The following is a 10,827-nucleotide window of genomic DNA, read 5'->3' on the forward strand; positions in this document are numbered from 1 at the left end:
AAAAGCTCTGCATTGTTCCCACACTGGGAATTGAACCCAGGCCGCCTGGGTGAAAAACCAGGAATTCAAATCACGAGACCATATGGGACTTGTATAGTCGATACCACCTTTACACATTCACACCCACTAATTCAAAGTAGCCATTCAAAAAAACTTCAAAATCAGACTTCAAAGAGAAATTGCGGAGTTACAATTGATTTGCAAACAACACCATTAATTTGAGCTTGAATAAGGACTGGGAGTAGCTGGCTCACGACAAAAGCAATTTTCCCTCTCTTGGTATTGACACCTCCCCATCAATTATGGGGAGAGGACCACATCCACCCTGACTGAATTAGCCTTCAACACTGGTTCTCCCCTTGTACGGTAACTCCCATCACTTCATGTTCCAATCTATATTTATGCCTCTATCATGCTCTATATGTAAGATCTCAATGATATGAAAATGAGGATTACAGCCGCTCCCCCAAAGGTATAGAGTGTCACACTGAGATTCTATTTTCCTTTGTTCTGTAACAGCATTACAGGGATCCAATGACTGACCAATGGCATTTCCAAGTGCCAAAATAGCAAAGCGATGTCTGTCTCTCATTAGCCATCAGCGACTGAAGATGTGGTTTAATGAGCCAGAGCTTGAAGGCAAGGGTGGCTCTGTCCACTGCCTTCCATTGCACTGCTGGGCCCCAAGTCCCTGGTGGCCAATATGTGACGCTGGGAGAAGAGAGTGGGGTGGCAAGTGGCGGCAGGACTTTTGCCACCAGGGTCTAGCTGCCCAACTTCCTCCTGGTACTGCTGGCCCCCCGTCGCCTTCAGGTAACGCAGGAACTGAGGCAGGAATAGGGCGAGGAAGCAAGTAAAGCCGAGCAAGGAAGGCAAAAGTGAATCTTGTCTTCATGGGCCGCTCGCAATGACGTCCTTTCTCTGTGCCACAGCTGACAACAACATCCCAGACAGAAAAGCAGGAGGCCAAAAAGAAACTGAGCAGCTGCTGAAGTAGTTCAGTTGGGAGCCTGCTAGACTAACAGGCTCTTCTATCCCCCTTTGTGTACGGGTGGGATGTTTTCTGAAAGTTCAGCAGTTCCTTTAACTGCCACGAGTCCCTCATTTCAGGCTATGCAGCAGGAAAAGGCAGCATGGGCTTCTGCACCGAGTTGGCCCACCTGACCTTTCATTCTTCTCTTGCTCTTTGTCACCAAGGGGAAGAAAAAGAAGCTCTCCCTCAAGCTGGAGTCACAAGGGCGACGTAAGGACAACTTCCTGAGCCGGGGCTCCAGTCCTCTGCTCTGCCAGCTGACCTATTGAAGGGCTGTCACCACTTTCTCCAGGTTTGTCCATCGGTCTGTGCTAGGGTGAGCAATAACCAAGCAGATGGAGTTTCTGTAGTGTAGTGGTTATCACGTTTGCCTAACACGCAAAAGGTCCATGGTTCAAAACCAGGCAGAAACATGCTGGCTTCCTTTTCCCAGATCCCCTTGCTGTTCAGGAAGGCCTCCTCCTTCTCCTATTGGCCTGTCCCTGGGATAACTCCAACCCCTGTATGACAGAGGGTGCTGACAGCAGTGGAGAAAGCACCTTGGCATCAGGCTGGAGAACCTAGAGGAGTGCGGCGTGTCACCTTTTGGAGGCTTGTGGCTTGGCCTCCTCTGCTGTTGGAGGTTGGCCGGTGGAGGCCGGCTCTTCCTGCTGGCCTCCTCTGCGTGACTTGCCAAAGGAGGAAGTGAGGCAGGAATGGGGCAAAAGAGGAAAGTCGAGCTGAGGAAGGCAGGGCAGAAGCTAAGCACATCATTGCGGCTAAATGGGGTTAGTAGAGCACCACCATTCGTTCTGCAAAGCCGGGGGAGGTGCAGTTGGCTGCTGGGAGGCAGAATCCTGTGCCTGCCTCTTGGCTTCCCAGGGGTGGCTACTTGCAGCCCAGGAGAAGCGGGGTTCTGGAGGGAAGGAAAAGCAGCAATGGCGAGGCTGAGTGGGCTCTTTTCTGGCCGACATGGTGGGCTGTGAGGTGGTTGGGAATTGCCTGTAAGCCGTAAGTGGATTTGGTGCAGTGAAAACCGCTGCTCCATTCTGGCTGACCTGGGGGCGCCATTGATGACATGGGAGTGGGGGCAGGGCGCTGGCTGTGAGCAAATGGGATCCAGGAAGCCCCAGCCTGCCCCTCCAGGGGCCCAGTCTTCTTCTTCTCTCCTGCCATGGGGAGCCCGGCCTTAAGCCTGCCCAGCATGTGCTGCAGCTCGAGCATTAAGCCTTCCTGTGTGGCCTGTGCTGGAGCTGACCCTGGACCCCTGTGGGGCACTGTTGGGGGAAATCCCGACTGCAAATAATTCTGGCCACAAGATCAACCCATTGGGTCAAATGGGGCAAGCTGGAGGCCTGGTGCCTTAGTCCGTGGGGCCAGTAGGTCAAGCCATTTTCCTGCATGTGGGGGAGGCAGCCGCTGTGGTTCGCCCTTCCTGCTCCCTGCGCTGCTGCACCCTGAAATCCCTGTCGGCCGGCAAGATGGGCTGGGAGCCTGGAGAGAGGAGGCAAAGGGATGGCCCGAGCCCCCTCGGCCCCTGCCCCTGCCCCAGGCAGCCCACAGAGACCTGATGCCTCCCCAAGTGATACACAGAGATGTGCCAGCAGCGCTAAGGCGGCTCCCTGCCCACTCTGCCCCCTCTCTCCCTGCCACACTGCTCCTGGAAGTGGCCGGCATATCCCTGCAGCCCTGAATGCAAACGCCACAGCTGACCCGCCCCCGTATCCCACTGCCTAGGAGCCACTGCCGGAGGGGAGTGTGTGCCAGTCACTTTGGGAGCTGTGCTGCCCGAGGTAAGCACCTCCACCCCCGACCACCTCCTGCACCCCTACCCCTGCCCCAGCACAGAGGCTCTCTGTGTCTTGAACAAGCACTTTCAAGGATTGGCCAAGAACTTCTGCTCTGTTTTTGTGAAAGAGACACAAAAAAGGGAGCCCAACGGACAAGTTTAGTTCGCAAGCACAAACTGGCAGGGCCAAGCCTGGATCTCTCAGTTACTCAGAAGGCTCTTCAGCCAGCTCTTCCCAAAGGCCAGTCTCTAGAGGCTTTTGTGACATGATGTACTTCAAAATAGCTCCTTGTAGCTCACATAGTCATCATTCATATATGGCTGTGATATGTCCTACCAACCATTCCATGTAAGTTATCATATGAAAAGTCATGATCTGCTGAAATTGGTTATTCTGTCCAAATATGTATAGCATGAGGGTGTGTGAAGTTATGCATTTTGCTGTATGGTTGTTACTGAAATAGGCTATAATTTTGCTAGCGACCCCTGCCGAGGAGGGTGTTCAACAGCCATAAATCAGCAGAGGAATTGTAATTAAGGGATTTCCAATTCAGTGACAGATGCCCAAACACAACACTGTGGGGACTGCTCAAGTCTATGACTCAGTTGCACAAGACCACACCAGGAAGATTCCCCAACCTAGTGACTCAGCAGAGCCCACCCAGACACTTCAGGGCAAGTGTCTTCTAGACACTTGAACTAACGATATAAAATAGGAAACTGTGGCATCATGTTTTTGCCTTTCTCCTCCCCCATCTATGCTGGAAGCAGCAGGAATCCTGAGAAAATGAAGGTCATCTGAGGACAATAATCCAGGTTTTGGGGGAATTCTATGTATTAAGGAGGGTAACATCCAGTAGGATGAGAAAATTGCTTGACCTAACAACTGCCTAGTGTAATAAGGTGTAAAGTTTAGATTTTGCTGTGGTTGTACAGTGCTTAGTGCTCTGCGTTCTGGCCTCAAGAGCCATGGATGCATGTTGAGTTACGATGACCTTTTCCTTGTCTCCACATTTCTTATGTGCCTCCTTCTGACACTTGAAACCAGTTGTTTTTCTGACTTTTGCAAGCATTTGCATTGCAAGGCAGAGGCAGTCTTCTCTGTTTCCGCAAAAGATTCACCAAAAGGTGGGAAGAGCAGACACATTTGTTAAGGCGCTACTGGGAGCTGCATCCCTAACTCCACTTTACCTGGCAGGTGAGTCACCCAGCTTAGCCACAGTGCGACTCTCTGGGACTTTTCTCCCAACCGCTCCATTTTTCATCAATGACAATCAAAAGGAAGGTGACATGACATCTGAGTGTGAACATCTCCAGGGAATCACAAGGATGTGTGGCGCAGGCTCTCATGTTGCAGCAATTGCAGTCGAAGCAACCGCCATGCCAATGCCAGTCATAGCAGCATTTTCATCAACTCCAGGTTTGTGATTTGATTGTTTCCAATGCTTCTCTCCAAAGAAGCTTTTTCCTTAGCAAGCAATGACTTGGATACCAAGGGAGGCCTCTTCTGTTTCCTAGGCAGACACAGGAAAATGTGAGCAGAAGAGACAAAAGCCATACACCAAGGCACCACTGGGAGTTGAACCCAGGATCTCCTATTTACTAGACAGGTGCTTTAGCCAGCTAAGCCATGGTGCCTGCCTGAAGAAAGTATTTGCAACTGTTTCATTTGATGGTTCAAGTCAACACCTGCAAATTTGAAAGTACAGACGTTCCCCATTTCCCTCAAGACTTGCAGACCTTGAGGTGTCTGGCTCTCTGTGCACAGAAAGCCACAGCTGAGTAGACAGAGGGCTTCTAACATGTGCCTCTCCCACCAGTCACTGTGATCAGATAATGGTTAGTGATCTGTGTTTCAGTCACAGCAACCTCGGCTCAGTTCTGAGTCATGGTAACCTTTCCTTCAGCTCCAGACTTCTCATTTGCCACTTTCCATGTGTGGTGAGCTGTCTGCCCCAAACAAGCAGGAGAAAGATTAAGGCAGCCTTGAAGAGGCTGTGCAGAACCCAGCCTATCAAGAAAGGGCTTATTGGGAGAGCCAATCAGGAGAAGGCTTGCTGGAGCAGCCCATATATAAAGAGCTGCTCAGCACAGCAAGAGTTAGTCACTCCTTGGAGTTTGAGGAGGGAGGATTGGCTGCGATGAAGGAAGGAGCCGGGAGGGCACCATGATCAGAGTAGTGCTGGGGTAAGGGGTGCATGAGTGACCTCCTGGCTGACTACTGCCAGACTAAGGCCCTGATACAAAGGTGGAGGAAGGTTCTAGGTCTGTTGGGAAATGGTTCAGGGAAACAGATGGCAGGGTTGGAGGTTCACACTTTTTGCCTCAGTAGCCACTGACACAGGTGGCTACACCCTGGACTGCAGCCGGCCACTGAGGCAAGTGTCTGGGTAGAGGACATCCCCCTCCACCCCCCAGCAGGGGGGAGAGAACTGAGTGGGGCACAGCCAGAGGGCTGTGTCCATAAGAGGACACTGAAGTCCTGAGAGCAACATGGGTCCTAATGAGAGAACAGATGGTGGCCAGACGCTACTAGATGAAGGCGCACCGGTGAACCAGAGCTAATTGCTAGGATGGTCAGCAGGAGGTGCTGCAGTAAGGCATGCCCCATGGCACCAAGACTTAGCCGCAAGGAAGGCTCTCTGTCTTGAACAAGCACTTAGAAGGATTCTGCTGACAGATCTTTTCTTTTTCTGAAAAGAGATACAAAAAAAGGAGCCAACAGACACACTAGGTTCGGCAAGGAAGAACTGCCAGGCCAAGCCAGGCTCTCCTGGTTAGTAGGAAGGTTCTTCAGCCAGCTCTTCACAAAGATCACTATCTAGAGACCTTTAAACAGTCACTGCAGATGTTCACCACAAAAGAGATGCCAAAATGGAGTTCTCCACTGCCTGCAGCCATCACACTACCAGGAGTTCTGTGCACAGAGAGGCCCCTGCTGGTGGGGAAAGGCTTTGGTAGAGACTCTTCTGACACCAGCCATTCTCATATAGTGTTTAGCGCTCTGTGTTGTGGCTTCAGCATCCACAGATGCCAGTTCAATTGGGGGACATTTTTCCTGTCTCCACATTTGTCTAATGGCTCCTTTCAACACTTGTCACCAAAAAGACCTGTTTCTTTTGCAAGCGATGTACAGCCAGGCAAAGGCAGTCTTCTCCATTTCCTCAAAAGATCACCAAGCTGTGGGGAGAGGAGACACATTCAGCCAAGCTGGATGCTGAATCTCCTCTTTATTCAGCAGGTGTCTGTGAAGGACACAAATCTACACCGTGTAGAGGTCAAGAATAGGAGTTTATTACACACAGTGCTGGCGGAGTGGGCTTATTAGGCTCAGAGACACTGTTAATTAATTACAATAGAATATATAGATTTTCCACGGGCAGGGGAAAGTGACAGGCTAGGCAGTTCCACACCCCGGGACAGGTTTTGCAAGACAGGATAAGCACATTAGCCAATGATTAACAGATTAGATAATGTCTCCACCCATGGTCTCAAGTTAGCAAGTTAACATTTCATTAATACTTTGATAAAATGTTATTAGTATAAAATATATATGTTGAATTCTGAGTTGGGATCCATAGGAATGGAGCAACTCCTTTGATTGTCCAACAGGTACATTCCTAGGGGTTAAAGCAAAGAAAGAGTGAAAGTATATGGCAATAAAGATTGTTTTCTGTGTGTCTTAAGGCAGGCATTGGTCCCTTGGAAGGGAGGTGGAAGGATGCCATATCTTATACTGACATGCCAACTTTTCATAAACTCAAGCTTGGATCTGCGGGAAGAATGTCTCCCTAGAGAAGAAACAAACACAATAGGGATTCTTTGTTCAGTCTGCAATTCTGAATAAGACACAATCATTTAGTTCTAAGCTCCAACACCTGCCAATTTGCTGACCAGGCCTATCTTAGCAAGCAAGGCTTTCTGGTTACCCCAGCTTTCTCTTAGCTGGTCACTATTTGCTATGCCTCTGGTCCTTGACCATACTCTGGACTTTGGGTCTGGAAAAGAACTGGCACACTCCATAGACCAGGTTGTTATACAAAACACACATGGATTTGAACCCTTCACATACAGTAATGGCAAAGTTCTTGGTTCAGGCTTGTAACAGTGATGGAATAAACTGCAGGTTCAAATCAAGACTCTGGAGTCTATTCAAAGCTGGGATGGGTCATTCAGTCCTTTGTACAGAGCTTCAGTTTGTAGCAAAGTCTCTCCAGAGGTATGAAGCAGGATTGAAGACAAGATGGAAACGAGTCATCAGCCTTTTATAGTCTCTTGCCATGTGGTCTTTGCTTTCTTTGTCCCAAGCTCATTCTATCCAGCACGTGGCATAGAAAAACCTTAGAGTTCTCTCCATAGGCAGGTCCCTGCTACCTTGCTGAGTCACAAGGCGTATCTGCCTTCTCTCAATGGGGCGATTGTAGAGCTGATGGTCCTTAATGGGCCATCAAGCAGGCTAGACAGAACTGACAATGGAAGCAGAGCACAAGTTTGAAATACAGACAGCATAGAGCCAACACAGGTCTTGCAGGTACAGATAACAGGATCCCCCCTGTGAGGTCCATCTTGGGGCCCCAGGAGCCCCAGAGCCCCCATTGGGGATCAGAGCCCTGTCTCTGCTTCCCTTCTTTCCCCAGCCAGCTCCAGACTGCCCAACCTACTCCAGCCCCTCCTCTCTGCTCAGCTTCTTTCCCGGGCCAGGAGGTCACCTGACCCCTTTGTCTCCAACACCTTCTCCTGGCACCTTTGCAGGAGGGGCCCAGGCCATCAGTTGCTAGGAGACAGAGTGTCAGGCATTCGGATGCACTGGCCTTTGGCTTTGCTAGATACCTAAGAACTGCACACAGCATTCACAGCACCCCAGTAAGAACAGTCCCACTTCGTCACACCTCCCCACCAATAATCTTTGACCAATAGTCTGAGGTCCTGCAAAAGACCTTTGTGATGTCACTGCCACAGCCCTCCCTCGCTGTGTCAATGTCCTGCCCCTGGCCAGGCACTTTGGAGGTTTGAGCTACTCCAGGTGGATCACCCCACTCAAGGAGCGTTCGTTCTAGGCAGAACTGACACCAACTTGTCTGGCTGGGGTGTTCCCCAGAAGCAGAGCACAAGTTTGAAATACGGGCAGCATAGAGCCAATATTCATAACGTCAACTACAAAAATGATACACATCTAGAGATAGCATCATTATAATCAACCAATCAGAACCTCTCCATAGACCCCTTACACGACCACTTCTCTGTAATATTGGCTGCAAATATAGAACAGTGGTCGCAACGGTGATCTATACAGTTACAGATTATGTCAATAACGTCACAGGAGGTGACACGGCATCAGTGAGACTGATACTGGAATAGCCTCCAGCTTTGGTGTCCTCATTTGAAAAAGATGTTGTGAAATTGGAGCTGGGGCAGCAAAGAGCCACCAAATGTTGTGAGGTCTGGAGGAAAATGCCTTCTAGTGAGCTACTGAAAGAGCTCAACCTGTTTAGCTTATCAAAAGAAGATTGAAAGGTGACTTCATTGAAGTGTTGAAGTGTCTTAATGGAGAGAAAAGATTGGATATTAAAGGACTCTTTAAAATAGCAGAGAAAGGCATAAGAAGACCCAATGGCTGGAAGGTGAAAAGAGACAAATTCATATTACAACTAAGGCACAAATATTCAACAGCGAGGATGATTCACCACAGGAACAAGCTACCAAGGAAAGTGGTGGATTCTCCATCTCCTGATGTTATTTCATGAAGACTAGATGCCTTTCTGGAATGTGTTTGCCCCCAAAGTAGCTCTTGTGTCCTATAGGAGGCCTATGATATGCAGGGGGTCAGATTAGATGCTCTAATTGTCTCTTCTGGCCATAAAGTCAACTAATTTCGAAAAAACTGAGTGTAGCATTGGGAGCAGCGTCTGATGTTTTCCTGTCTAGCCGGCTTGCTGCCTAGAACGAATGCTCCTTAGTGGGGTGATCCACAGGGAGTAGCTCAAACCTCCAAAGTGCCTGGCCGGGGCAGGACATTAGCCCAGCAAGGGAGGGGTGTGGCAGTGACATCACAAAGGCCTTTTGCAAGACCTCTGACTATTGGTCAAAGGTGTGGGGGGGAGGTGGTGACCTCACAGAGAGATGCTGACATCAGCCAGGCAGGACAGGGGCGAGGGGCCAGGGAAACCTCAGAGACCCCTGTGGCTTTGCTGCAGCAAGTCTCCTTCTCCAGGTCTCTCTCTGAGGACTGAGAGAGTATTCGGGTTCACGGACGTGAGCGCCAGGAGGAACCTCTTTCGAGTTTTCTCCTTCCCTTTTAGTGATTTTACTAGAAAACAGCCATCCCTGTTTAGAAGGTAAGAGCCTCCTCGAGGGAAGTGGTGTCATGGGGTGTCACAGTTTGGATGCCGGTGCCCCCCCCCCCCGTGTATGGAAGTTCCCGCCCCCTGCTCTGTGTTCGCAGGGCCGGAGAGCAGCATTCCACGGCAGTGATTTGCTCCTGGCTGCCGGAGCAGAGCAGCAGGCTCAGCTGTCAGAACTTCCTGGAGCTAGGAAAGGGGAGGGGCCCAGCCTCTTTAGCAGGAATGCAGGGCAGGTGAGTTCACGGCAGGCATTGTGGGATACTGGCGGAGGCCAGTTATGGTGATTTAATGACCAGCAGCATTTACACTGGCACTCTGTCACTGTAAGTTTGCTGCAAAAAGCTCTAGGCCTCTCATCAAAGTGGTTTTATTTTGTCACCAAAACAGGGGAGTTTTGTCGCCAGACGTGGCATTGCAGTGTGTACACCAGCCACACCAAGCTGCCGACCGAGGGAGCGTTGTGTGTTCTTCACACACCTGAGCAATATATTTCTGCTGAAACAACTTTGTAGTGCAGACCTGGCCAAAGATTCACTCACACACACAGCTTGCAAGGAAAACGTCACCTGTTCCTCTGCTTTGCAGAATCGAAACACAAGGAAAGCTTGTCAGGGCCTGGTGGAGATGGCAGGGAGTCAGGTGTGGGCAGACACTATATCTTACACCCAGGCAGGGACCATGGCTTAGCTGACTAAAGCACCTGCCTTGTAAACAAGTGATCCTGGGTTCAACTCCCAGTGGTGGCTTTGGGGGCACCTGCTATTGGCTACTGTCAGAGCTAGATGGGCCTTTGGTCTAGCCTAGTGTGGTTTTTCTCATGGTTTAAATTACACTCACAGGCACTGATGATAGAGTTACTGAAAGTTTGGGAGTTAGGCGCTGACAGATCAGTGGTCCAAGCCCCTTGTAGACACCCCCCTCCCTCTGGGACAGGGGCAGGTCTGAGCTCTCGCACCAAACGCTCATTGTGGCTGCCAGAACTTATGAGTGGCTCATTTCGTTTGCACCCTGGGTTGAGTCCTGCTTTGTGCACTATGTCTGAGAATGAAAATCCTAAACCACCCTTTGAAATGACAAATGCAGCAGGACGTGTCATTGTCCCTGCCCCAAAGCAGACAGACCAATGCAGAAATGCCGTCGAGTCCAAGGTAGTATTCACTGCGGTTTTACCATTTCCACTTGCTAAACTCCCTCCTATCTGCCCAGCCCAGGTGTCCTCTGCCTCAGCTGCTGCTCCCGGCCTGCTCTAGAGTCAAACACGCAGGGCCCCCAGGAGAACAGAGGCTGGGACAGGGCAGCAGCCTGGGCTGGGCTGGGCCGATGCTGGGAGTTCTCGTTCCCTGAGAACTGGCCTGGCTCCCTTCTCAACAGCAAATCAATCAATTCCACGCCCCCTCCCCAGAAAAATCAGCCTGGAGCCAAGGGCAGCAGGGGACAATTCCCCTCTAGTTCCCACCGAGGCAGGAGAGAACCCAGGGCCTTTCTAGCAGAGCTTATGGAACCGACGTGGGGAAACCAGCCTTTAATAACAGGCAGTTCAAGTTTAAACTCAGTGTTTTTAACAATTTTTACAACCTTAAATAACCCTTCAATCGCTGTGTCACTATCCAGAACATTGCTTCAGCCTTATAGGTTCCCAAGTGCAAAACTAAACATCTCTTCAAACACAAGAGAGTGCAGATCAG

At 50.2% G+C, this 10,827-nt stretch overlaps 2 non-coding genes across 2 annotated transcripts; one reads left to right on the forward strand and one right to left on the reverse strand.

Moving 5' to 3' along the window:
- Positions 1-1,373: 1,373 nt before the first annotated feature.
- Positions 1,374-1,446, forward strand: TRNAV-AAC. The gene has a single exon. It is a non-coding gene; the product is annotated as a tRNA-Val (tRNA).
- Positions 1,447-4,365: 2,919 nt separating this feature from the next.
- TRNAT-AGU lies at positions 4,366-4,439 on the reverse strand. Its single transcript has one exon. It is a non-coding gene; the product is annotated as a tRNA-Thr (tRNA).
- Positions 4,440-10,827: the final 6,388 nt, after the last annotated feature.

This window comes from Mauremys reevesii, linkage group 14 (genome assembly GCF_016161935.1).
Source record: "Mauremys reevesii isolate NIE-2019 linkage group 14, ASM1616193v1, whole genome shotgun sequence".
NCBI lineage: Eukaryota > Metazoa > Chordata > Testudines > Geoemydidae > Mauremys > Mauremys reevesii.